Raw genomic sequence first — 22,799 nt, forward strand, 5'->3', positions numbered from 1 at the left:
TTTATCCGGCAAGGATAGTCGTAGGCCTGAAGCGGCCACTCGCTGCGGAGGAGGTGCAGGAGCTGGCGGAGGAGATGATTGCTGAAGCTGTGGTAGTAGCTGCTGTAGCATCACGGTCAGTTGAGACAGCTGGTGGCCTTGTTGCGCTATCTGTTGTGACTGCTGGGCGACCACCGTGGTGAGGTCGGCGACAACTGGCAGAGGAACTTCAGCGGGATCCATGGCCGGATCTACTGTCACGATGCCGGCTGGCAGGAGGTGGATCCTCTGTGCCAGAGAGGGATTGGCGTGGACCGTGCTAGTGGACCGGTTCTAAGTCACTACTGGTGTTCATCAGAGCCCGCCGCAAAGCGGGATGGTCTTGCTGCGGCGGTAGTGACCAGGTCGTATCCACTAGCAACGGCTCAACCTCTCTGACTGCTGAAGATAGGCGCGGTACAAGGGAGTAGACAGAAGCAAGGTCGGACGTAGCAGAAGGTCGGGGCAGGCAGCAAGGATCGTAGTCAGGGGCAACGGCAGGAGGTCTGGAACACAGGCTAGGAACACACAAGGAAACGCTTTCACTGGCACAATGGCAACAAGATCCGGCGAGGGAGTGCAGGGGAAGTGAGGCATACATAGGGAGTGCACAGGTGAACACACTAATTAGAACCACTGCGCCAATCAGCGGCGCAGTGGCCCTTTAAATCGCAGAGACCCGGCGCGCGCGCGCCCTAGGGAGCGGGGCCGCGCGCGCCGGGACAGGACCGACGGAGAGCGAGTCAGGTACGGGAGCCGGGGTGCGCATCGCGAGCGGGCGCCACCTGCATCGCGAATCGCATCCCGGCTGGAGGCGGTATCGCAGCGCACCGGGTCAGTGGATCTGACCGGAGCGCTGCAGTAGCGAGAGTGTAGCGAGCGCTCCGGGGAGGAGCGGGGACCCGGAGCGCTCGGCGTAACAACAGACATAGCAGTCGCACCGGCGTCCTGGTGCCTAAGGGGGCCGCAAAGCACATCTGCCCCATAAGAGACAAGTGTTATTATTGGCATTTTGAACCCTGTTGCAGATTTAGCATTGGGCCCAGAAGCTACAAGCTACACCTCTGCCTTACACAAAAGATAATGGACAGCCAAAATAGATGTTTTTGGCGTTCTGGCTGACCATCGTCTTTAAATTACGAGTAAACGCCTTGCTGGACTTTTACGGCCATGGTATGGACAGCTTAAAGGGGTACTCCAGCCCTAAGACATCTTATCCCCTATCAAAAGGATAGGGGATAAGACGTCTGACCGCAGGGGTCCTACCGCTGGGGACCCCCGCAATCTTGCAATTCAGCACCCACATCTTTGAGCTGCACGCCCCGCTGCCAGCTCACACACTGCCGGGTGCCGACCACGGGGCCGGAGTATCGTGAATTCACGACTTCGCCCCTGTGTGATGTCACGTCCTGCCCCCACTATGCAAGTCTATGGGAAAGGGCGTGACGGCCGTCACGCCCCCTCCCATAGACTTGCATAGCGGGGGCGGGGGGTGATGTCCCACAGGGGCCTAGTGTGACGTCACGATTGTGAGCTTTGGATAGGATAAGCTTTGGATAGGGGATAAGATGTCTTAGGATTGGAGTACCCCTTTAAGACCACCCAATGCAAGAGCCTGTGGGTCTGTACAACATGACATAATACATGAGAACAAAACAAAATATAACTAGCCGGGCACTGCCCAGAATGTCCTTACAGAACCACAGGACCCACACCCTCAGAAAAACTCATATAAGGATCAGCTGTGAAGAGTGCTATAAAGTGTTCTTTGGGAAGAGCAACAAAACTAGTAAATACAGTGATCCCTCGACTTATGATGGCCCCGACATATGATCATTTCAACATATGATGGCCTCTCAGAGCCCATCGTATGTTGAAGGCAGCCTCGACATATGATGCTGCTGTGTGTCGGGGCCTTCGTACAAACAGCTATCTGACAGCGCTGACAACTTCAGCAAATGACAGATAGTTGTATAATGTGCCCCGTGTGCCCCGTTCTGCCTCCTGTTACTCACATGCTGTCCTGCTAGCTCACGGAGGCTTCCACTGTGAGCTCTGTGTAAGCCCCGCCCCCCCAGAGCAGCCATAGCCAATAGCCTGCAGCATCTTGCTGCAGGCATCCAATGAGCTGCTCCCCTTCCTTTCCTATAGAGCTGTAGTCGGCAGGATCGTAATGGAGGACATTCTGTCTCCCCTGAAGGTATTTAAAGAACTGTACAGTACTGTATGCGATGTCACATATCACATACAATACATAGACACACTATACACCCCATACATCAATGTTTCCCTATCAGTGTGCCTCCAGCTGTTGCAAAACTATAACTCCCAGCATGCCCAGACAGTCAATGGCTGTACATGCATGCTGGGAGTTGTAGTTGTGCAACAGCTGGCAGCACCCTGGTTTGTTAAACACTCCACATACAATGGTCATCCCAGAACCAATTGGCAGTTTCCCATAGAGATATGTATTCAACATACAATGGTTCCGAGGCCCCAGAACCAATTACTATTTTTACATAGACATATGTACTCGACATATGATGGTTTCAATATATGATGGTTCTCTTGGAACCAATTAATATCATATGTTGAGGGACCACTGTATACTCCAAAGAGAAATGAAATCGATGGCAGTCCACAAACCTACACAAGAGTTCTTATTTAAATGAAGATTAAAGTACAGCCTATGGCGGGTTCACATATACTTGTGCCAGCCTAGAAAAAGCATGAGCCCCTGTAAAATGGCTGTAGGCTGTACTTTTATCCTCATCCTATGACCATTACTTTGCAATATAAAGGCGTCTTGATCAAGTTTGTAGACCGCAGCAGATTTTGTTTCTCTATGCGGCTTTACCATGTACAGTAAATGAGGACTTATGATGGACACAAATAGTTCTGCAGAAGAGTTGTATACTGTCGTCATATAGGTCCACATGAAAGATGTCTTTATGTTTTAGTTGCAAAGAAAAATGGAAGCATTGCACTTAAAAGCAGAAATTAGGGTGTAAAAAACAAAAGCAATGATCTTGATTGGTCAATACAGACAACTTGGCGTACATTCCCAGGCAGCTTCTAAGACTCCTAGTTTGAGTGAAACCAGTACCGTTGCTATGGGGGTGCGGGCCTCACCAGGTGACTCCCCCCAAGTGGGAAGTAATCCCACCATTCACTCACATGCTGCACTTCTGGCTTGCAGCGTGTGAGCCACAGGGACGCGATCCCCGGCAGGCCGGCACGATGATGTGACGTTATCGTGCCTGCCGGAGATCCCAACCCCACGCCTCACACGCTGCAAGCCAGAAGCAAAGGAGAGACCTGCTCATGGGAACGTGGATTAGTTGAGTATAATTGTTGTTTTGTTTTTTTACTCTGTTTGGGGCACTATGGGGGCATTGTACAGGGGGCATTATATCTGAGGGGCACATTACAGGGGGCATTATATCTAATGGGCACAGGACAGGGGGTATTTTATGTCAGTGGCACAGGACAGGGGGCATTACAAGGGAGGGACACATGAGGGGGCATTATATGAGAGGGGCACATAACAGGAGGTATTATAAGTGAGGGGCACATCACAGGGGGCATTATATGAGAGGGTCACATATGATGGGGCATTATATGTGAGGGACACAGGACAGGGGGCATTATATGTGGCACATGACAGGGGGAATGTCACGATGCCGGCTGGCAGGTAGTGGATCCTCTGTGCCAGAGAGGGATTGGCGTGGACCGTGCTAGTGGACCGGTTCTAAGCCACTACTGGTTTTCACCAGAGCCCGCCGCAAAGCGGGATGGTCTTGCTGCGGCGGTAGTGACCAGGTCGTATCCACTAGCAACGGCTCACCTCTCTGGCTGCTGAAGATAGGCGCGGTACAAGGGAGTAGGCAGAAGCAAGGTCGGACGTAGCAGAAGGTCGGGGCAGGCAGCAAGGATCGTAGTCAGGGGCAACGGCAGAAGGTCTGGAACACAGGCTAGGAACACACAAGGAACGCTTTCACTGGCACAATGGCAACAAGATCCGGCAAGGGAGTGCAGGGGAAGTGAGGTGATATAGGGAAGTGCACAGGTGAACACACTAATTGGAACCACTGCGCCAATCAGCGGCGCAGTGGCCCTTTAAATCGCAGAGACCCGGCGCGCGCGCGCCCTAGGGAGCGGGGCCGCGCGCGCCGGGACAGGACAGACGGAGAGCGAGTCAGGTACGGGAGCCGGGGTGCGCATCGCGAGCGGGCGCTACCCGCATCGCGAATCGCATCCCGGCTGGCAGCGGAATCGCAGCGCCCCGGGTCAGAGGATGTGACCGGAGCGCTGCAGCGGGGAGAGTGAAGCGAGCGCTCCGGGGAGGAGCGGGGACCCGGAGCGCTCGGCGTAACAGTACCCCCCCCCTTGGGTCTCCCCCTCTTCTTAGAGCCTGAGAACCTGAGGAGCAGACTTTTGTCTAGGATGTTGTCCTCAGGTTCCCAGGATCTCTCTTCAGGACCACAACCCTCCCAGTCCACTAAAAAAAAAGTTTTCCCTCTGACCTTTTTGGAAGCTAGGATTTCTTTGACAGAGAAGATGTCCGAGGAGCCGGAAACAGGAGTGGGAGGAACAGATTTGGGAGAAAAACGGTTGAGGATGAGTGGTTTGAGAAGAGAGACGTGAAAGGCATTAGGGATACGAAGAGAAGGAGGAAGAAGAAGTTTATAAGAGACAGGATTAATTTGACACAAAATTTTGAAAGGACCAAGATAGCGTGGTCCCAACTTGTAGCTAGGGACACGGAAGCGGACATATTTAGCGGAGAGCCATACCTTGTCTCCAGGGGAAAAAACGGGAGGAGCTCTTCTTTTCTTATCCGCGAACTTCTTCATGCGTGATGAAGCCTGTAAGAGAGAATTTTGGGTCTCTCTCCATATGATGGAAAGGTCACGAGAAATTTCATCCACAGCGGGCAGACCAGAGGGCAAGGGAGTAGGGAGGGGGGGAAGAGGGTGACGGCCGTACACCACGAAAAATGGGGATTTGGAGGAAGATTCAGAGACCCTAAAGTTATACGAGAATTCGGCCCATGGGAGGAGATCTGCCCAGTCATCCTGGCGGGAGGAAACAAAATGTCGCAAATAATCACCCAAGATCTGGTTAATTCTTTCTACTTGTCCATTGGACTGGGGATGATATGCAGAAGAAAAATTTAATTTAATCTTGAGTTGTTTACAGAGAGCCCTCCAGAATTTAGACACGAATTGGACGCCTCTATCCGAGACAATCTGCGTAGGCAACCCGTGAAGACGAAAAATGTGTACAAAAAATTGTTTAGCCAACTGAGGTGCAGAAGGAAGACCAGGAAGAGGGATGAAATGTGCCATTTTGGAGAATCGATCAACGACCACCCAAATAACAGTGTTGCCACGGGAAGGGGGTAAATCAGTAATAAAATCCATACCAATCAGAGACCAAGGCTGTTCGGGGACAGGCAGAGGATGAAGAAAACCAGCGGGCTTCTGGCGAGGAGTCTTATCCCGGGCACAGATAGTGCAGGCTCGCACAAAGTCCACAACATCCGTCTCCAGAGTCGGCCACCAATAGAAGCGGGAGATGAGTTGCACAGATTTCTTGATGCCCGCATGACCTGCGAGATGGGAGGAGTGACCCCATTTGAGGATTCCGAGGCGTTGGCGTGGAGAAACAAAGGTCTTTCCTGGAGGAGTCTGCCTGATGGAGGCAGGAGAAGTGGAGATCAGGCAGTCAGGTGGAATGATGTGTTGCGGAGAGAGTTCAACTTCTGAGGCATCCGAGGAACGAGAGAGAGCATCGGCCCTAATGTTCTTATCGGCAGGACGAAAGTGAATCTCAAAATTAAATCGGGCAAAGAACAGAGACCACCGAGCCTGGCGAGGATTCAGCCGTTGGGCAGACTGGAGGTAGGAGAGGTTCTTGTGGTCGGTGTAGATAATAACAGGAAAACTTGATCCCTCCAGCAGATGCCTCCATTCCTCAAGTGCTAATTTAATGGCTAGAAGCTCCCGATCCCCGATGGAATAGTTCCTCTCCGCTGGAGAGAAGGTCCTAGAGAAAAAACCACAAGTGACAGCATGCCCGGAAGAATTTTTTTGTAGAAGAACAGCTCCAGCTCCCACTGAGGAGGCATCAACCTCCAATAGGAAGGGTTTGGAAGGGTCAGGTCTGGAGAGGACGGGAGCCGAAGAAAAGGCAGACTTGAGTCGTTTAAAGGCGTCTTCTGCTTGAGGAGGCCAGGACTTGGGATCAGCATTTTTTTTGGTTAAAGCCACGATAGGAGCCACAATGGTAGAAAAATGTGGAATAAATTGCCTGTAATAATTGGCGAACCCCAAAAAGCGTTGGATAGCACGGAGTCCGGAGGGGCGTGGCCAATCTAAGACGGCAGAGAGTTTGTCTGGATCCATCTGTAGTCCCTGGCCAGAGACCAAATATCCTAGAAAAGGAAGAGATTGGCATTCAAACAGACATTTCTCAATTTTGGCATAGAGTTGATTGTCACGAAGTCTCTGAAGAACCATACGGACATGCTGGCGGTGTTCTTCTAGATTGGCAGAAAAAATTAGGATATCGTCCAGATATACAACAACACAGGAGTATAACAGATCACGAAAAATTTCATTGACAAAGTCTTGGAAGACGGCAGGGGCGTTGCACAGGCCAAAGGGCATGACCAGATACTCAAAGTGTCCATCTCTGGTGTTAAATGCCGTTTTCCACTCATCCCCCTCTCTGATGCGGATGAGGATATAGGCGCCTCTTAAGTCCAATTTAGTAAAGATGTGGGCACCTTGGAGGCGATCAAAGAGTTCAGAGATGAGGGGTAAGGGGTAGCGGTTCTTAACCGTGATTTTATTAAGACCGCGGTAGTCAATGCAAGGACGTAGGGAGCCATCTTTTTTGGACACAAAGAAAAATCCGGCTCCGGCAGGAGAGGAGGATTTACGGATAAAGCCCTTTTTTAGATTCTCCTGGACGTATTCAGACATGGCAAGAGTCTCTGGGGCAGAGAGAGGATAAATTCTGCCCCGGGGTGGAGTAGTGCCCGGGAGGAGGTCGATAGGACAATCATAAGGCCTGTGAGGAGGTAGAGTCTCAGCTTGTTTTTTGCAGAAAACATCCGCGAAGTCCATATAGGCCTTAGGAAGACCGGTTACTGGAGGAACCACAGAGTTACGGCAAGGGTTACTGGGAACCGGTTTTAGACAGTTCTTGGAACAAGAGGACCCCCAACTCTTGATCTCCCCAGTGGACCAATCCAGGGTTGGGGAATGAAGTTGAAGCCAGGGAAGTCCAGGGAGAATTTCCGAGGTGCAATTGGGGAGGACCAAAAGTTCAATCCTCTCGTGATGAGATCCGATGCTCATAAGAAGGGGCTCCGTGCGGAAACGTATGGTACAGTCCAATCTTTCATTATTTACACAATTGATGTAGAGGGGTCTGGCGAGACTGGTCACCGGGATGTTGAACCTGTTGACGAGAGAGGCCAAAATAAAATTTCCTGCAGATCCAGAGTCCAAGAAGGCCACAGTAGAGAAGGAGAAGGCAGAGGCAGACATCCGCACAGGCACAGTAAGACGTGGAGAAGCAGAGTAGACATCAAGGACTGTCTCACCTTTGTGCGGAGTCAGCGTACGTCTTTCCAGGCGGGGAGGACGGATAGGACAATCCCTCAGGAAGTGTTCGGTACTAGCACAGTACAGGCAGAGGTTCTCCATACGGCGTCGTGTCCTCTCTTGAGGTGTCAGGCGAGACCGGTCGACCTGCATAGCCTCCACGGCGGGAGGCACAGGAACAGATTGCAGGGGACCAGAGGAGAGAGGAGCCGAGGAGAAGAAACGCCTCGTGCGAACAGAGTCCATATCTTGGCGGAGTTCCTGACGCCTTTCGGAAAAACGCATGTCAATGCGAGTGGCTAGGTGAATAAGTTCATGTAGATTAGCAGGAATTTCTCGTGCGGCCAGAACATCTTTAATGTTGCTGGATAGGCCTTTTTTGAAGGTCGCGCAGAGGGCCTCATTATTCCAGGACAATTCTGAAGCAAGAGTACGGAATTGTACGGCATACTCGCCAACGGAAGAATTACCCTGGACCAGGTTCAACAGGGCAGTCTCAGCAGAAGAGGCTCGGGCAGGTTCCTCAAAGACACTTCGGATTTCCGAGAAGAAGGAGTGTACAGAGGCAGTGACGGGGTCATTGCGGTCCCAGAGCGGTGTGGCCCATGACAGGGCTTTTCCGGACAGAAGGCTGACTACGAACGCCACCTTAGACCTTTCAGTGGGAAACAGGTCCGACATCATCTCCAGATGCAGGGAACATTGGGAAAGAAAGCCACGGCAAAACTTAGAGTCCCCATCAAATTTATCCGGCAAGGATAGGCGTAGCCCAGGAGCGGCCACTCGCTGCGGAGGAGGTGCAGGAGCTGGCGGAGGAGATGACTGCTGAAGCTGTGGTAGTAACTGTTGTAGCATAACGGTCAGTTGAGACAGCTGTTGGCCTTGTTGCGCTATCTGTTGTGACTGCTGGGCGACCACCGTGGTGAGGTCAGCGACAACTGGCAGAGGAACTTCAGCGGGATCCATGGCCGGATCTACTGTCACGATGCCGGCTGGCAGGTAGTGGATCCTCTGTGCCAGAGAGGGATTGGCGTGGACCGTGCTAGTGGACCGGTTCTAAGCCACTACTGGTTTTCACCAGAGCCCGCCGCAAAGCGGGATGGTCTTGCTGCGGCGGTAGTGACCAGGTCGTATCCACTAGCAACGGCTCACCTCTCTGGCTGCTGAAGATAGGCGCGGTACAAGGGAGTAGGCAGAAGCAAGGTCGGACGTAGCAGAAGGTCGGGGCAGGCAGCAAGGATCGTAGTCAGGGGCAACGGCAGAAGGTCTGGAACACAGGCTAGGAACACACAAGGAACGCTTTCACTGGCACAATGGCAACAAGATCCGGCAAGGGAGTGCAGGGGAAGTGAGGTGATATAGGGAAGTGCACAGGTGAACACACTAATTGGAACCACTGCGCCAATCAGCGGCGCAGTGGCCCTTTAAATCGCAGAGACCCGGCGCGCGCGCGCCCTAGGGAGCGGGGCCGCGCGCGCCGGGACAGGACAGACGGAGAGCGAGTCAGGTACGGGAGCCGGGGTGCGCATCGCGAGCGGGCGCTACCCGCATCGCGAATCGCATCCCGGCTGGCAGCGGAATCGCAGCGCCCCGGGTCAGAGGATGTGACCGGAGCGCTGCAGCGGGGAGAGTGAAGCGAGCGCTCCGGGGAGGAGCGGGGACCCGGAGCGCTCGGCGTAACAGGGAATTATATATAATGGGGCACAGGGTTATGTGGGGGGCGAGGGCATTAGTATAATATGTGGGGACACAGGACAGAGGGAATTATTATGATGAGGGCACAGGACAGGGTACAGTGTGTGGTAGTATTGTATTCAGAGGGTACCGTGTGTGGTAGTATTATATTGAAAGAGCGCAGTGTGTGGTAGTTATATATTTAGACGGTACAGATTGTGGCAGTATCATATTGAAAGAGCGCAGTGTGCGGTAGTATTATATTCAGAAGGTACAGTGTGTGGTAGTATTATATTCAGAGAGTGCAGTGTGTGGTAGTATTATATTCAGAGGGTACAGTGTATGGCAGTAATATATTCAGAGGGTACAGTGTGGGGCAGATTTATATTCAGAGGTTAGAGTGTGTGACAGTATTATATTCAGGGTGTACAGTGTGTGGCAGTATTATATTCAGAGGGTACAGTGTATGGCAGTATTATGTTCAGAGGGTACAGTGTGTGGCAGATTTATATTCAGAGGTTACAGTGTGTGGCAGTATTTTATTCAGAGGGAACAGTGTGTGGCAGTATTATATTCAGAGGGTACAGTGTGTGGCAGTATTATATTCAGAGGGAACAGTGTGTGGCAGTATTATATTCAGAGAGTGCAGTGTGTGGCAGTATTATATTCAGAGGGTACAGTGTGCAGGGCCGGTTTTAGACTAAGTGTGGCCCTAGGCAAAAATGAAAAATGGGGGCCCCCAGATTGCGTGACCAAAGATCACTATGTTGCACCCCGTGAATTGTGCTGCATCTCGGCTAATGAGAGTAAATGAGACTGCGCTGCAAACCAAAAATGGCTGTGACTACAACATGAGAAATGTAATAATTCCATCCAGGATGAATTTGTGGCTGTGGTAATTTGGGGTCGCAATGTGACCCCATTTAGTGCAGATCAGCTCAGCTCCCCCCTTTGCAAGAGCAAAGTGCACGGACACCTGTAGAGCAACAGCAATTTGCAAGGAAACACTTAGAGAAATCCAGCACAAAACGGCATCATAAAATGTATGGTCACAGGAAAACAAAGGGTCACAGAAAGACGTACATTTTATGATGCTTTTTTAAGGGTTTAATAAACCACGTACAGAGCAAGAACTGATTTGTGCTGGATTTCTCTGTGTGATCACATTTACTTACATTAGATGAGATTCAGCACGATTCAGGGAGAACAACATGGCGATCTTTGACTGTGCGACCCATTTTTGCCATGTAGCCCTAACCTTATATTGTAACCTTGTTCTTTATACAGTAATAGTCACCGCACACAGATAAACAGTGATCTCAATGCTGCCTATCAGTAATAGCGCCCACATATACTATAAGGCTAAGTTCACAGACAGAATGTCCACATGGAGAATCTCCGTGCAGATATTCCGCAAACTACAGGATACCGACATAATATGCTGGCACTAGGACTGCACAGGAATGTGGCGTCTCATAGACAGCCATGCATTCTGTGCAGACACAGAAAATGGAATTTGTGTGGCATAAACATCTGTGGATCCGCCGGTGACCCGACCCATTTTGTGCCTCCAGCTGTTTGTTGCCACCCCCCTTCCCCTGCCTCACCTGCCCCTGGCCTGCTGAAAATGTTCAGAACGCTGGGGCAGTGGACTACCTCTTTAAGTACGCAGCATAGTTCCCCCCCATATTAAGTTGGCAGCACAGTTCCCCCCTCCCCCCCCCACATTAGTTTGGCAGTATAGTTCCCCCACATTAGTTTGGCAGTATAGTCCCCCCACATTAGGTTTGGCAGTATTGTTCCCCCCAACTTTAGGTTGGCAGTATAGTTCCCCTACATTAGCTTGGCAGTATATTCCCCCACATTAAGTTGGCAGTATAGTTCCCCTACCTTAGGTTGGCAGTATAGTTCCCCCACCTTAAGTTGGCAGTATAGTTCCCCCCACCTTAGGTTGGCAGTATAGTTCCCCCACCTTAGGTTGGCAGTATAGTTCCCCCACCTTAGGTTGGCAGTATAGTTCCCCCACCTTAGGTTGGCAGTATAGTTCCCCCACATTAAGTTGGCAGTATAGTTCCCCCACCTTAGGTTGGCAGTATAGTTCCCTCACTTTAGGTTGGCAGTATAGTTCCCCCACATTAGGTTGGCAGTATAGTTCCCTTTCATTAGGTTGGCAGTTTAGTCCCCCCACATTAGGCTGGCAGTTTAGTTCCCCCCACATTAGGTTGGCAGAATAGATCCCCCACATTAGGTTGGCAGAATAGTTCCCCCACATTACCTTGGCAGTATGTTCCCCCACATTAGGCTGGCAGTATATTCCCCCACAGACATACAGCCTACAACCATATACAGTGTATGGCTGGAGGCTGTATATCTCCTGGCGGCCCCTGTGTTCTTACTGTACTGTACTGCACCTAATGTGGGGGAACTATACTGCACCTAATGTGGGGGAACCATACTGCACCTAATGTGGGGGAACTGTACTTGCATCACAGTTCCCCCACATTAGGTGCAGTATAGCTCCCCACATTAGGTGCAGTATAGTTCCCCCACATTAGGTGAGGTATAGTTCTCCACATTAGGTGCAGTATAGTTCCCCCACATTAGGTGCAGTATAGTCCCCCCCCCCCCCCATTAGGTGAAGTATAGTTCCCCCACAGACATACAGCCTTCAGCCATATACAGTGTATGGCTGGAGGCTGTATGTCTGTGTACTGCCCCACTTCAGTGTTCTGACGACCTCTCCTCCGGCCTGTGGTCACAATCTACTGCTATGGCCTATGGGCCATAGTAGTAGGTCCCGGGACTGGAGGAGCGGTGGTCGGAACACTGAAGATGACGTGCTGCCAGCTGGTGACAACATGCCGGCCGGCGCACATCCTCCTCCTCGATGCTCCACTCCTCCGTTCCTATGGGCGCACGGACGGGGCGATTTTAAAGTTAATGCGGGGCTGCAGAAAGGTAATGGGAACATCCTTGTGTCCCGAAAAGATCTTTCTGGACACAGGGATGTCCTCAATGTGACGGGGGACCCCTGCGGGCTGCTCAGTGGCGGCCGCGGATCCCTCCACCCTGGCCTTGATTAGGGTGTGCCCAGGCACACCCGACACACCCCGTGCACACGCCTATGAGTACGTCTCTGTTCACACTGCATTTGTAGTGGAGATCAGAGGTGTATGATGGGACATACTCTACACTAGCCGGACATACACTGCACATTGGGGGGAGATTTATTATAACCTGTGTAAGGAAACAGCATCCAATCAGATCTCTTCTTTTATTTTTTAGAGGCCCTTTTCAAAATTAAAGCAGCAATCTGATTGGTTGCTATGGGCAACTGGTCAACATTTCCTCTGCACAAGTTTTGATAAATCTCCCCCATGAAGAGGGAACATGGCCAGAGTCACATTTCTATCTGACCATAAAGTCACCAGCGGAATATTCTAGATAAAGTGTAAATGGCTCCGACCAGAAGAAGAGATTCGATTTTGTTTCTTTTCATTTCTAAGAAAAAAGAAAAGAAGGTGATGGGTGTCATGGAGGACGTTCTATTCCCTACAATGTGTACAGTGACTTGCTGTCATTTCCAGCCCTGCTGACAGGTCACATGACACGTATGTTAGAGCATCTGCCCCCCCAGTCTGATCACTATGACAACTCCACACAACACAGCGGCGGCCATCATTATGGCTTAGAGATTAACATTAGAACAAGACTGTTGTCATCATGATGATGTCACAATGCTGAGCCGGGGTATACACTGCCTGACCGGCTGGCTGAGTCCTTTGAGGGTTGTTGGAGTAGAGATGGCGGGTAGGTACCTCAAGATGTCTTCTGTATCCATGTTATTTAGGATTTTTCTGATCATTTCTTTATTTTTCAGACTTTACAGATCTACAATTGGGAGGAATTGTTATCGGGATTATGGTGGGAATATTGGTGGTGCTTTGGCTGCTGGATTATGTGGGGTAAGTTATTGTCATCATTTATGGCTAACGCTTGTCTTCTCTCTATAATGTAATCAGACATTATGGACACGGCTCTTACTGTATAGAACTGCCTCCTCTTTATAACATCTTCACTATTTCTTTTATAGGAAAAAGATCAAGAACTGGATGAAAGAACGGAGGAGGATGAGGAGGATGAGGAAGATCAAGGTGTGGGAGAGGAGGATGAGGAGGAGGGAGCATGAGTGGAGGAAGAGGACAGAGCGGGAGTGGAGGAGGAAGTTTGAGCCTGACTCAGGTAAGTACATGACAGATAGATAGATAGATAGAAATGAGAGAGATATAAGATAGATATATAGATAGATAAATAGATAGATAGATAGATAGATAGATATGAGATATATATATATAAGATAGATAGATAGATAGATATAAGATAGATAGATAGATAGATAGAGAGATATGAGATAGATAGATAGATATTAGATAGATAGATAGATAGAAAGATATGAGATAGATAGATAGATACATATGAGATAGATAAATCTTAAGTAATTAAAGAATTGTACAGACGCACTTGTTGGTCATTGCATTAGATGTTATATTATATATTATCAGGTCTCACCTAGATTTCCACCTTTCACACTACAGAACAATTTATATTATCTTCTTTTTTTTCTATAGGAAATCCATTTGGCGTTATTGTGGAGGAGAACATCATCCATTTGGAAAAATAGCATAATAATAAAAAAATAATAAAAATAAAATTGTCCTCTTCTTCTTTTTTTTTTTTCATAAAATGTTTAAGTTTCAAAATCCCATGCTCCACCTCCGATGAGGGGCGTAGCTATAGAGGTAACAGACGTAGCAGTCGCATCGGCGTCCTGGTGCCTAAGGGGGCCCCAAAGCACATCTGCCCCATAAGAGACAAGTGTTATTATTGGCATTTTGAACCCTGTTGCAGATTTTGCATTGGGCCCAGAAGCTACAAGCTACACCTCTGCCTTACACAAAAGATAATGGACAGCCAAAATAGATGTTTTTGGCGTTCTGGCTGACCATTGTTTTTAAATTACGAGTAAACGCCTTGCTGGACTTTTACGGCCATGGTATGGACAGCTTAAAGGGGTACTCCAGCCCTAAGACATGTTATCCCCTATCCAAAGGATAGGGGATAAGATGTCTGACCGCAGGGGTACTACCGCTGGGGACCCCCGCAATCTTGCAATTCAGCACCCACCTCTTTGAGCTGCACGCCCCGCTGCCAGCTCACACACTGCCGGGTGCCGAGAGTGCAGTGTGTGGCAGTATTATATTCAGAGGGTACAGTGTGCAGGGCCGGTTTTAGACTAAGTGTGGCCCTAGGCAAAAATGAAAAATGGGGGCCCCCAGATTGCATGACCAAAGATCACTATGTTGCACCCCGTGAATTGTGCTGCATCTCGGCTAATGAGAGTAAATGAGACTGCGCTGCAAACCAAAAATGGCTGTGACTACAACATGAGAAATTTAATAATTCCATCCAGGATGAATTTGTGGCTGTGGTAATTTGGGGTCGCAATGTGACCCCATTTAGTGCAGATCAGCTCAGCTCCCCCCTTTGCAAGAGCAAAGTGCACGGACACCTGTAGAGCAACAGCAATTTGCAAGGAAACACGTAGAGAAATCCAGCACAAAACGGCATCATAAAATGTATGGTCACAGGAAAACAAAGGGTCACAGAAAGACGTACATTTTATGATGCTGTTTTAAGGGTTTAATAAACCACGTACAGAGCAAGAACTGATTTGTGCTGGATTTCTCTGTGTGATCACATTTACTTACATTAGATGAGAATCAGCACGATTCAGGGAGAACAACATGGTGATCTTTGACTGTGCGACCCATTTTTGCCATGTAGCCCTAACCTTATATTGTAACCTTGTTCTTTATACAGTAATAGTCACCGCACACAGATAAACAATGATCTCAATGCTGCCTATCAGTAATAGCACCCACATATACTATAAGGCTAAGTTCACAGACAGAATGTCCACATGGAGAATCTCCGTGCAGATATTCCGCAAACTGCAGGACACCGACATAATATGCTGGCACTAGGACTGCACAGGAATGCGCCGTCTCATAGACAGCCATGCATTCTGTGCAGACACAGAAAATGGAATTTGTGTGCCAGAAACATCTGTGGATCCGCCGGAGACCCGACCCATTTTGTGCCTCCAGCTGTTGCCACCCCCCTTCCCCTGCCTCACCTGCCCCTGGCCTGCTGAAAATGTTCAGAACGCTGGGGCAGTGGACTACCCCTTTAAGTACGCAGTATAGTTCCCCCCCATATTAAGTTGGCAGCACAGTCCCCCCCCCCACATTAGTTTGGCAGTATAGTTCCCCCACATTAGTTTGGCAGTATAGTTCCCCCCACATTAGGTTTGGCAGTATTGTTCCCCCCAACACTAGGTTGGCAGTATAGTTCCCCTACATTAGCTTGGCAGTATATTCCCCCACATTAAGTTGACAGTATAGTTCCCCTACCTTAGGTTGGCAGTATAGTTCCCCCACCTTAGGTTGGCAGTATAGTTCCCCCCACCTTAGGTTAGCAGCATAGTTCCCCCACCTTAGGTTGGCAGTATAGTTCCCCCACCTTAGGTTGGCAGTATAGTTCCCCCACCCTAGGTTGGCAGTATAGTTCCCACACATTAAGTTGGCAGTATAGTTCCCCCACCTTAGGTTGGCAGTATAGTTCCCCCACATTAGGTAGGCAGCATGTTCCCCCACCTTAGGTTGGCAGTATAGCTCCCCCACATTAAGTTGGCAGTATAGTTGCCCCACATTAAGTTGGCCGCATAGTTCCCCCACCTTAGGTTGGCAGTATAGTTCCCCCACCTTAGGTTGGCAGTATAGTTCCCCCACCTTAGGTTGGCAGTATAGTTCCCCCACATTAGGTAGGCAGCATGTTCCCCCACCTTAGGTTGGCAGTATAGTTCCCCCACATTAGGTTGGCAGTATAGCTCCCCCACATTAAGTTGGCAGTATAGTTGCCCCACATTAAGTTGGCCGCATAGTTCCCCCACCTTAGGTTGGCAGTATAGTTCCCCCACATTAGGTTGGCAGTATAGTTCCCTTTCATTAGGTTGGCAGTTTAGTCCCCCCACATTAGGCTGGCAGTTTAGTTCCCCCCACATTAGTTTTGCAGAATAGATCCCCCACATTAGGTTGGCAGAATAGTTCCCCCACATTAGCTTGGCAGTATGTTCCCCCACATTAGGCTGGCAGTATATTCCCCCACAGACATACAGCCTACAACCATATACATATCTCCTGGCGGCCCCTGTGTTTTTAAAGTTAATGCAGAGCTGCAGAGAGTTAATGGGTCATAGAGATGTCCTTAATAGTGATGGGGGAAATTAATCGGGGGGGGGGGGGGGGGGGGGCAATTGCCCCGTTGCACCGTCCCCCCCCCCCCACCCCCCGACCCCCTGGATCTGCCACTGATACTTACACTACCAATACTGCCAGGGCTGTCTTTAAATTTGATTGGACCCTGGGCAAGCAATTTTTTTTTGCAACGCCCCCCATTTTTGCAACCCTAGGCAAAAGCTAATTTATCCACCCCTTCACTCCCACCTTACTACTGGGGTGACACACTGTAACAAACCTCCTCCTCATGTAATCTCCTTACTACTGGGGTGACACACTGTAACAAACCTCCTCCTCATGTAATCTCCTTACTACTGGGGTGACACACTGTAACAAACCTCCTCCTCATGTAATCTCCTTACTACTGGGGTTACACACTGTAACAAACCTCCTCCTCATGTGCAGTGGCGTTGCTAGGGTTGCTGTCACCCGGTGCGGTAGAAAATGGTGTCACTCCCATACCTACCCCCCCCCTCAGTAAGTTTTTAGCCTGTTGTGACAGACACCACTGTTGTAGCGCATTGTGAGAAATTCCAGTATAATAATCAGATATACCAGTAGCCACAGAATAGGAAAGTGTTAAAGAAGTTTTCACCATTGAAATACACAGCTCCCAGAATTACTTAAAGGGGTACTCCACTGGAAAACATTTACTTTTATATCAACTGGTGCCAGAAAGTTAAACAGATTTTTAAATTACTTCTATTTAAAATCTTAATACTTACAGTACTTATAAGCTGGTGTATGCTCCACAGGAAGTTGTGTAGTTCTTTCCAGTCTGACCACAGTGCTATTTGCTGACACCTCTGTCCATGTCAGGAACTGTCCAGAGCAGGAGAGGTTTGCTATGGGGATTTGCTCCTACTATGGACAGTTCTTGACATGGACAGAGGTGTAAGCACAGAGCACTGTGGTCAGACAGAAAATAAATTAAAAAGGAAAATAACTTCCTGTGAATCGCTTATACAGCAGCTAATAAGTACTGGAAGGATTAAGATTTTTAAATAGAAGTAATTTACAAATCTGTTTAACTTTGTAGCACCAGCTGATTAAAAAAAATGTTTTCCAGTAGAGTACCCCTTTGAGCAGTGGTGAGGTTATGCTGGGAGTTGTAGTTTCACTGACCTAACTGTAGAAATGACAAGTGACTACAGCTCTGATGTAGAGAGGAGAATGTACAATGGTATCAGTGACTACAGGTGACATCTTCTCTATAGTGAGGAGAATACACAATGATATCTGACTACAGGGGACGTCTTCTCTATAGTGAGGAGAATACACAATGACATCAGTGACTACAGGGGACGTCTACTCTATAGTGAGGAGAATACACAATGGTATCAGTGATTACAGGTGACGTCTTCTCTATAGTGAGGAGAATACACAATGATATCAGTGACTACAGGTGACCTCTTCTCTATAGTGAGGAGAATACACAATGATATCAGTGACTACAGGTGACGTCTTCTCTATAGTCTTTCCTTATCTAATTCAGATGGTACATACCGCCAGGACTTGATCCAGCTAAAACTTCTCTCTGCAGAATGTGATGCCCAGACGTCTCCTCACTATGTCAGCGCATTCTCATCCTCTATATGAAAACAATTATTATTATAAACCTGCCAGACACTGTATCCTCTAAATATAATACAACTATACACTATACTCTTTGATTATAAACCTTCCATACACCATACCCACTGAATATAATACTACCACACACTGTACATTCTGAATATAATACCAACACATACTGTACCCTCTGAATATAAATCTGCCACATACTGTACCCCTGAATATAAGACCGCCACACACTGTACCCACTGAATATAATACTACCACATACTGTACCCTCTGAATATAATACTATCACAAACTGCGCCCTCTGAATAATATAAATCTGCTACATACTGTACCCTCTGAATATAAATCTGCCACATACTGTACCCTCTGAATATAAATCTGCCACATACTGTACCCTCTGAATATAAATCTGCCACATACTGTACCCCTGAATATAAATCTGCCACATACTGTACCCGTGAATATAAATCTGCCACTTACTGTACCCCTGAATATAAATCTGCCACATACTGTACCCCTGAATATAATACCGGCCACATACTGTACCCTCTGAATATAATACTACCACCCACTGCGCCCTCTGAATTTAATACTTAGAGATGAGCAAACTACAGTAAATTCAACTCGTCACAAACTTCTCTGCTCGGCAGTTGATAACTTTTCCTGCATACATTAGTTCAGCTTTCAGGTGCTCCCGTGGGCTGGAAAAGGTGGATACAGTCCTAGGAGACTCTTTCCTAGGATTGTATCCACCTTTTCCAGCCCACCGGAGCACCTGAAGGCTGAACTAATTTACGCAGAATAAGTCATCAACTGCCGAGCCGAGAAGTTTGTGACGAATCGAATTTACTGTAAGTTCGCTCATCTCTAATAATACTACCACAAACTGCGCCTCTGATATAATACTACCACAAACTGCGCCCTCTGAATATAACGTTGCCATACAGTGCACCCTCTGAATATAATACCACAACCTCAGTAACACCCCTCAACATCCGTTAGCTGATGCTATTACGACGGGAGGGGGGTATTGGTGGTGTTGCTAGTGGATGATGGGGGTGCTACTACTCGGGGGGTGTTGCCGGAGGATGATGAGGGTGCTACTCTGGCATCCCCCCTGGCAGTATCATCCCCATCATCCATCCGCAGGATCATCCTCCTGGCAGGAGCACCGCCATCATCCACCATCAGGATCTGCTGATGGAGGTGCTGCTGGGGGGGGGGGGTGTTTCTGGTGGATGATGAGGGTGCTACTGCCAGGGGGGGAGCATTAGGTAGGCAGCAGTTCCCCCGCATTAGGTAGGTCGCAGTTTCCCCACATTAGGTAGCATCTATTCCCCACATTAGGCAGCATAGATTCCCCACATTTGGTACCAGTTCCCCCACATTAGGTAGGTACCAGTTACCCCACATTAGGTAGCAATTTCCCCACATTAGGTAGCACAGATTCCCCACATTAGGTAGCAATTTCCCCACATTAGGTAGCACAGATTCCCCACATAAGGTAGCATAGACTCCCCACATAAGGTAGCATAGACTCCCCCACACTTGGTAGTAGTTTCCCCACATTAGGCCGCAGGTTCCCTTGCAGGTTCCCCACAATGGGTCAAAGTCTCCCCACAATAGATTGCTGGTTATACCACCACCACCACCCCCACACACACACACACACACACACACACACACACACAAAAAAAACACATACAACACAGAGAGAGAGACACACACAAACACACACAGTCAGAGAGACACACACACTCACAGACACACACATACACAGTCACACACACACACAGAGTCACACACACACAGAGTCTCATACACACACAAAGTCACATACACAAACATAGATAGAGACAGACACACACACTCACCCATCCAGCGCAGCGCTCCTTCTCACCGGGCGCCGTGCGAGTGACGTAACTGACGTCCTCCTGCGCGGCCATGCGGTGTGACGTAAGGCCGGCGCAGACGTGGGAGCGGAGGCCGGGCACAATGCTGGTGAAGGTGAGGGGGGGGGTGTGATGATGGACGGCGCACAGTGCCGGAGAAAGAGGGGGGTTGCTGACGGACGGGCGCACCGCACACGCAGCGCGGGGGGGGGGGGGGGGTGCTGACGGATGGGAGGCCGGTCGGGCACAGGTGGGGGGGTGGGTGCTGCGGAGCGTCTTGGTGTCACCCCATTAGTTGGTGTCACCCGGTGCGCCACTGCTCATGTGATCTCCTAACTACTGGGTGACACACTGTAACAAACCTACTCCTCATGTAATCTCCTTACTACTGGGGTGGCACCCCTGTAACAAAACTCCTCCTCATGTAATCTCCTTACTACTGGGGTGACACACTGTAACAAACCTCATACACACATCATACATACATACATACATCATAGATACACATCTATCACACATACACACATCATACATACACATAAATCTATCATGCACACATAATACATATACACACATCATACAAAATCGTACACATACATATACAATACACATCCCCAACCCAAAGCCTCTCCTTACCCCCAGGGTTGATTGCTGAGATCGGGTTGGCTGAGGATGCCTTGCTTCTGCCCCGGGGTCACGTTAGCAGGGGCTCCCAGCAGCCCCTGGCCTCCTCAGACCTGCAGGGCCGCACATAGTAGAAGTAAAAAATAAAAAAATAAAGTGCTGGCAGCGATCGCCCGGGCCCCCGAGCAGTGGAGCTCAAGCAGGATGTGAGAGAAATTTACTAGTAGAGCGCTGCCTGTCGCGTTCCTCCGAGCGTGGTGATGTCTGATAAGCGCAAGCAGCCTTAGGCCCTGAATACTGCATTTTGCACAAATTCGTGGTAAAATTGCGGCAAAAAACATCGCGATTTTACCGCGATTTTGCGCAAAATTGAGTATTGTTAGTAATGCCCTAAAGCTTTTCAGGGGCCCCCCTTTTGGATGGGGGCCCTAGGCAATTGCCTAGGATGCCCCGCCCTAACGCCGGCCCTGACAGTGTGTGGCAGTATTATATTCAGCGAGTGCAGTGTGTGGCAGTATTATATTCAGAGGGTACAGTGTGTGCCAGTATTATATTCAGAGAGTGCAGTGTGTGGCAGTATTATATTCAGAGAGTGCAGTGTGGGGCGGTATTATATTCAGAGGGTACAGTGTGTGGCAGTATTATATTCAGAGGGTACAGTGTGTGGCAGTATATATTCAGAGAGTGCAGTGTTTAGCAGGGTTATAATGATTATTGTTTTCAAATAAAGGATCAGAATGCGCTGACATGGTGAGGAGCCATTTGGGTGTCACGTTCTGCAGAGAGAAGATTTTGTTGGATGAAGTCCTGGCGGTATGTACCATCTGAATTAGGTAAGGAAAGACTACAGAGAAGATGTCACCTGTAATCACTGATATCATTGTGTATGCTACCTGACTGTCCCATCAGAGCTGTAGTCACTTGTAAGTTCTGCAGTTATGATGGATGAAACAACAACTCCCAGCATAACCTTACCACTGCTTAGGTCATATTGGGAGCTTTAGTTTTAAATGGTTAAAACTTCTCTAGCACTGTCCCATTCTGTGGTAATTGGTATATTTGATTATTATACTGGAAATAATTTTCCACGGAAATAATTTTCCACAACGAGCTATACCTCTGGCGTCTGTCACAACAGGCAAAAAAAATATCATTGGGGGGGGGGGGGGGGGGAGGGGGTGTATGAGTTTGGGGTGACAGCATTTTTTACCACACCGGGTGACACCAACCCAAACTGAGTGAAACAATGACTGTTACGCCGAGCGCTCCGGGTTCCCGCTCCTCCCCGGAGCGCTCGCAGCGTTCCCCTGTTCGCAGCGCCCCGGTCAGACCCGCTGACCGGGAGCGCTGCGATAATGTACCTAGCCAGGATGCGATCCGCCAGGATGCGGCCCGCTTACCAACTCGTTCCCCCTCTGTTCTGTTCCGGCGCGCGGCCCCGATCCCTGGGGTGCGCGCGCCGGCTCTCTGCGATTTAAAGGGCCGGTGCGCCACTGATTGGCGCCTGGTTCTAATTAGTGTGTTCACCTGTGCACTTCCCTATATTACCTCAATTCCCCTTCCCTTCCTTGCCGGATCTTGTTGCCATTGTGCCAGTGAAAGCGTTCCTTGTGTGTCCCAAGCCAGTGTTCCAGACCTCTTGCCGTTGCCCCTGACTACGATCCTTGCTGCCTGCCCTGACCTTCTGCTACGTCCGACCTTGCTCTTGCCTAATCCCTTGTACCGCGCCTATCTCAGCAGTCAGAGAGGTTGAGCCGTTGCCGGTGGATACGACCTGGTTGCTACCGCCGCTGCAAGACCATCACGCTTTGCGGCGGGCTCTGGTGAATACCAGTAGCAACTTAGAACCGGTCCGCCGGCACGGTCCACGCCAATCCCTCTCTGACACAGAGGATCCACCTCCAGCCTGCCGAATCCTGACAATGACTTTAAGAGAAAGCTACGTGGTGGTGTAAGAAAGATGCCTTGTATATCCTTTACAATTAATAACATGTTGAATAATGTCTATAGTATGACTGTATCATCTGATG

The 22,799-nt window shown here is 49.3% G+C and overlaps 1 long non-coding RNA gene across 1 annotated transcript in view; it reads right to left on the minus strand.

The window, feature by feature from the left end:
* LOC130294014 (uncharacterized) overlaps positions 1–22,799 on the minus strand; it is a 39,913-nt gene that overhangs the window by 6,912 nt on the left and 10,202 nt on the right. The window contains exon 2 of the long non-coding RNA XR_008848356.1: positions 13,130–13,202. This is a non-coding gene — a long non-coding RNA (uncharacterized LOC130294014). The remainder of the gene's footprint in view (positions 1–13,129; positions 13,203–22,799) is intronic.

This window comes from Hyla sarda, chromosome 10, assembly GCF_029499605.1.
Source record: "Hyla sarda isolate aHylSar1 chromosome 10, aHylSar1.hap1, whole genome shotgun sequence".
In the NCBI taxonomy this organism is placed as follows: domain Eukaryota; kingdom Metazoa; phylum Chordata; class Amphibia; order Anura; family Hylidae; genus Hyla; species Hyla sarda.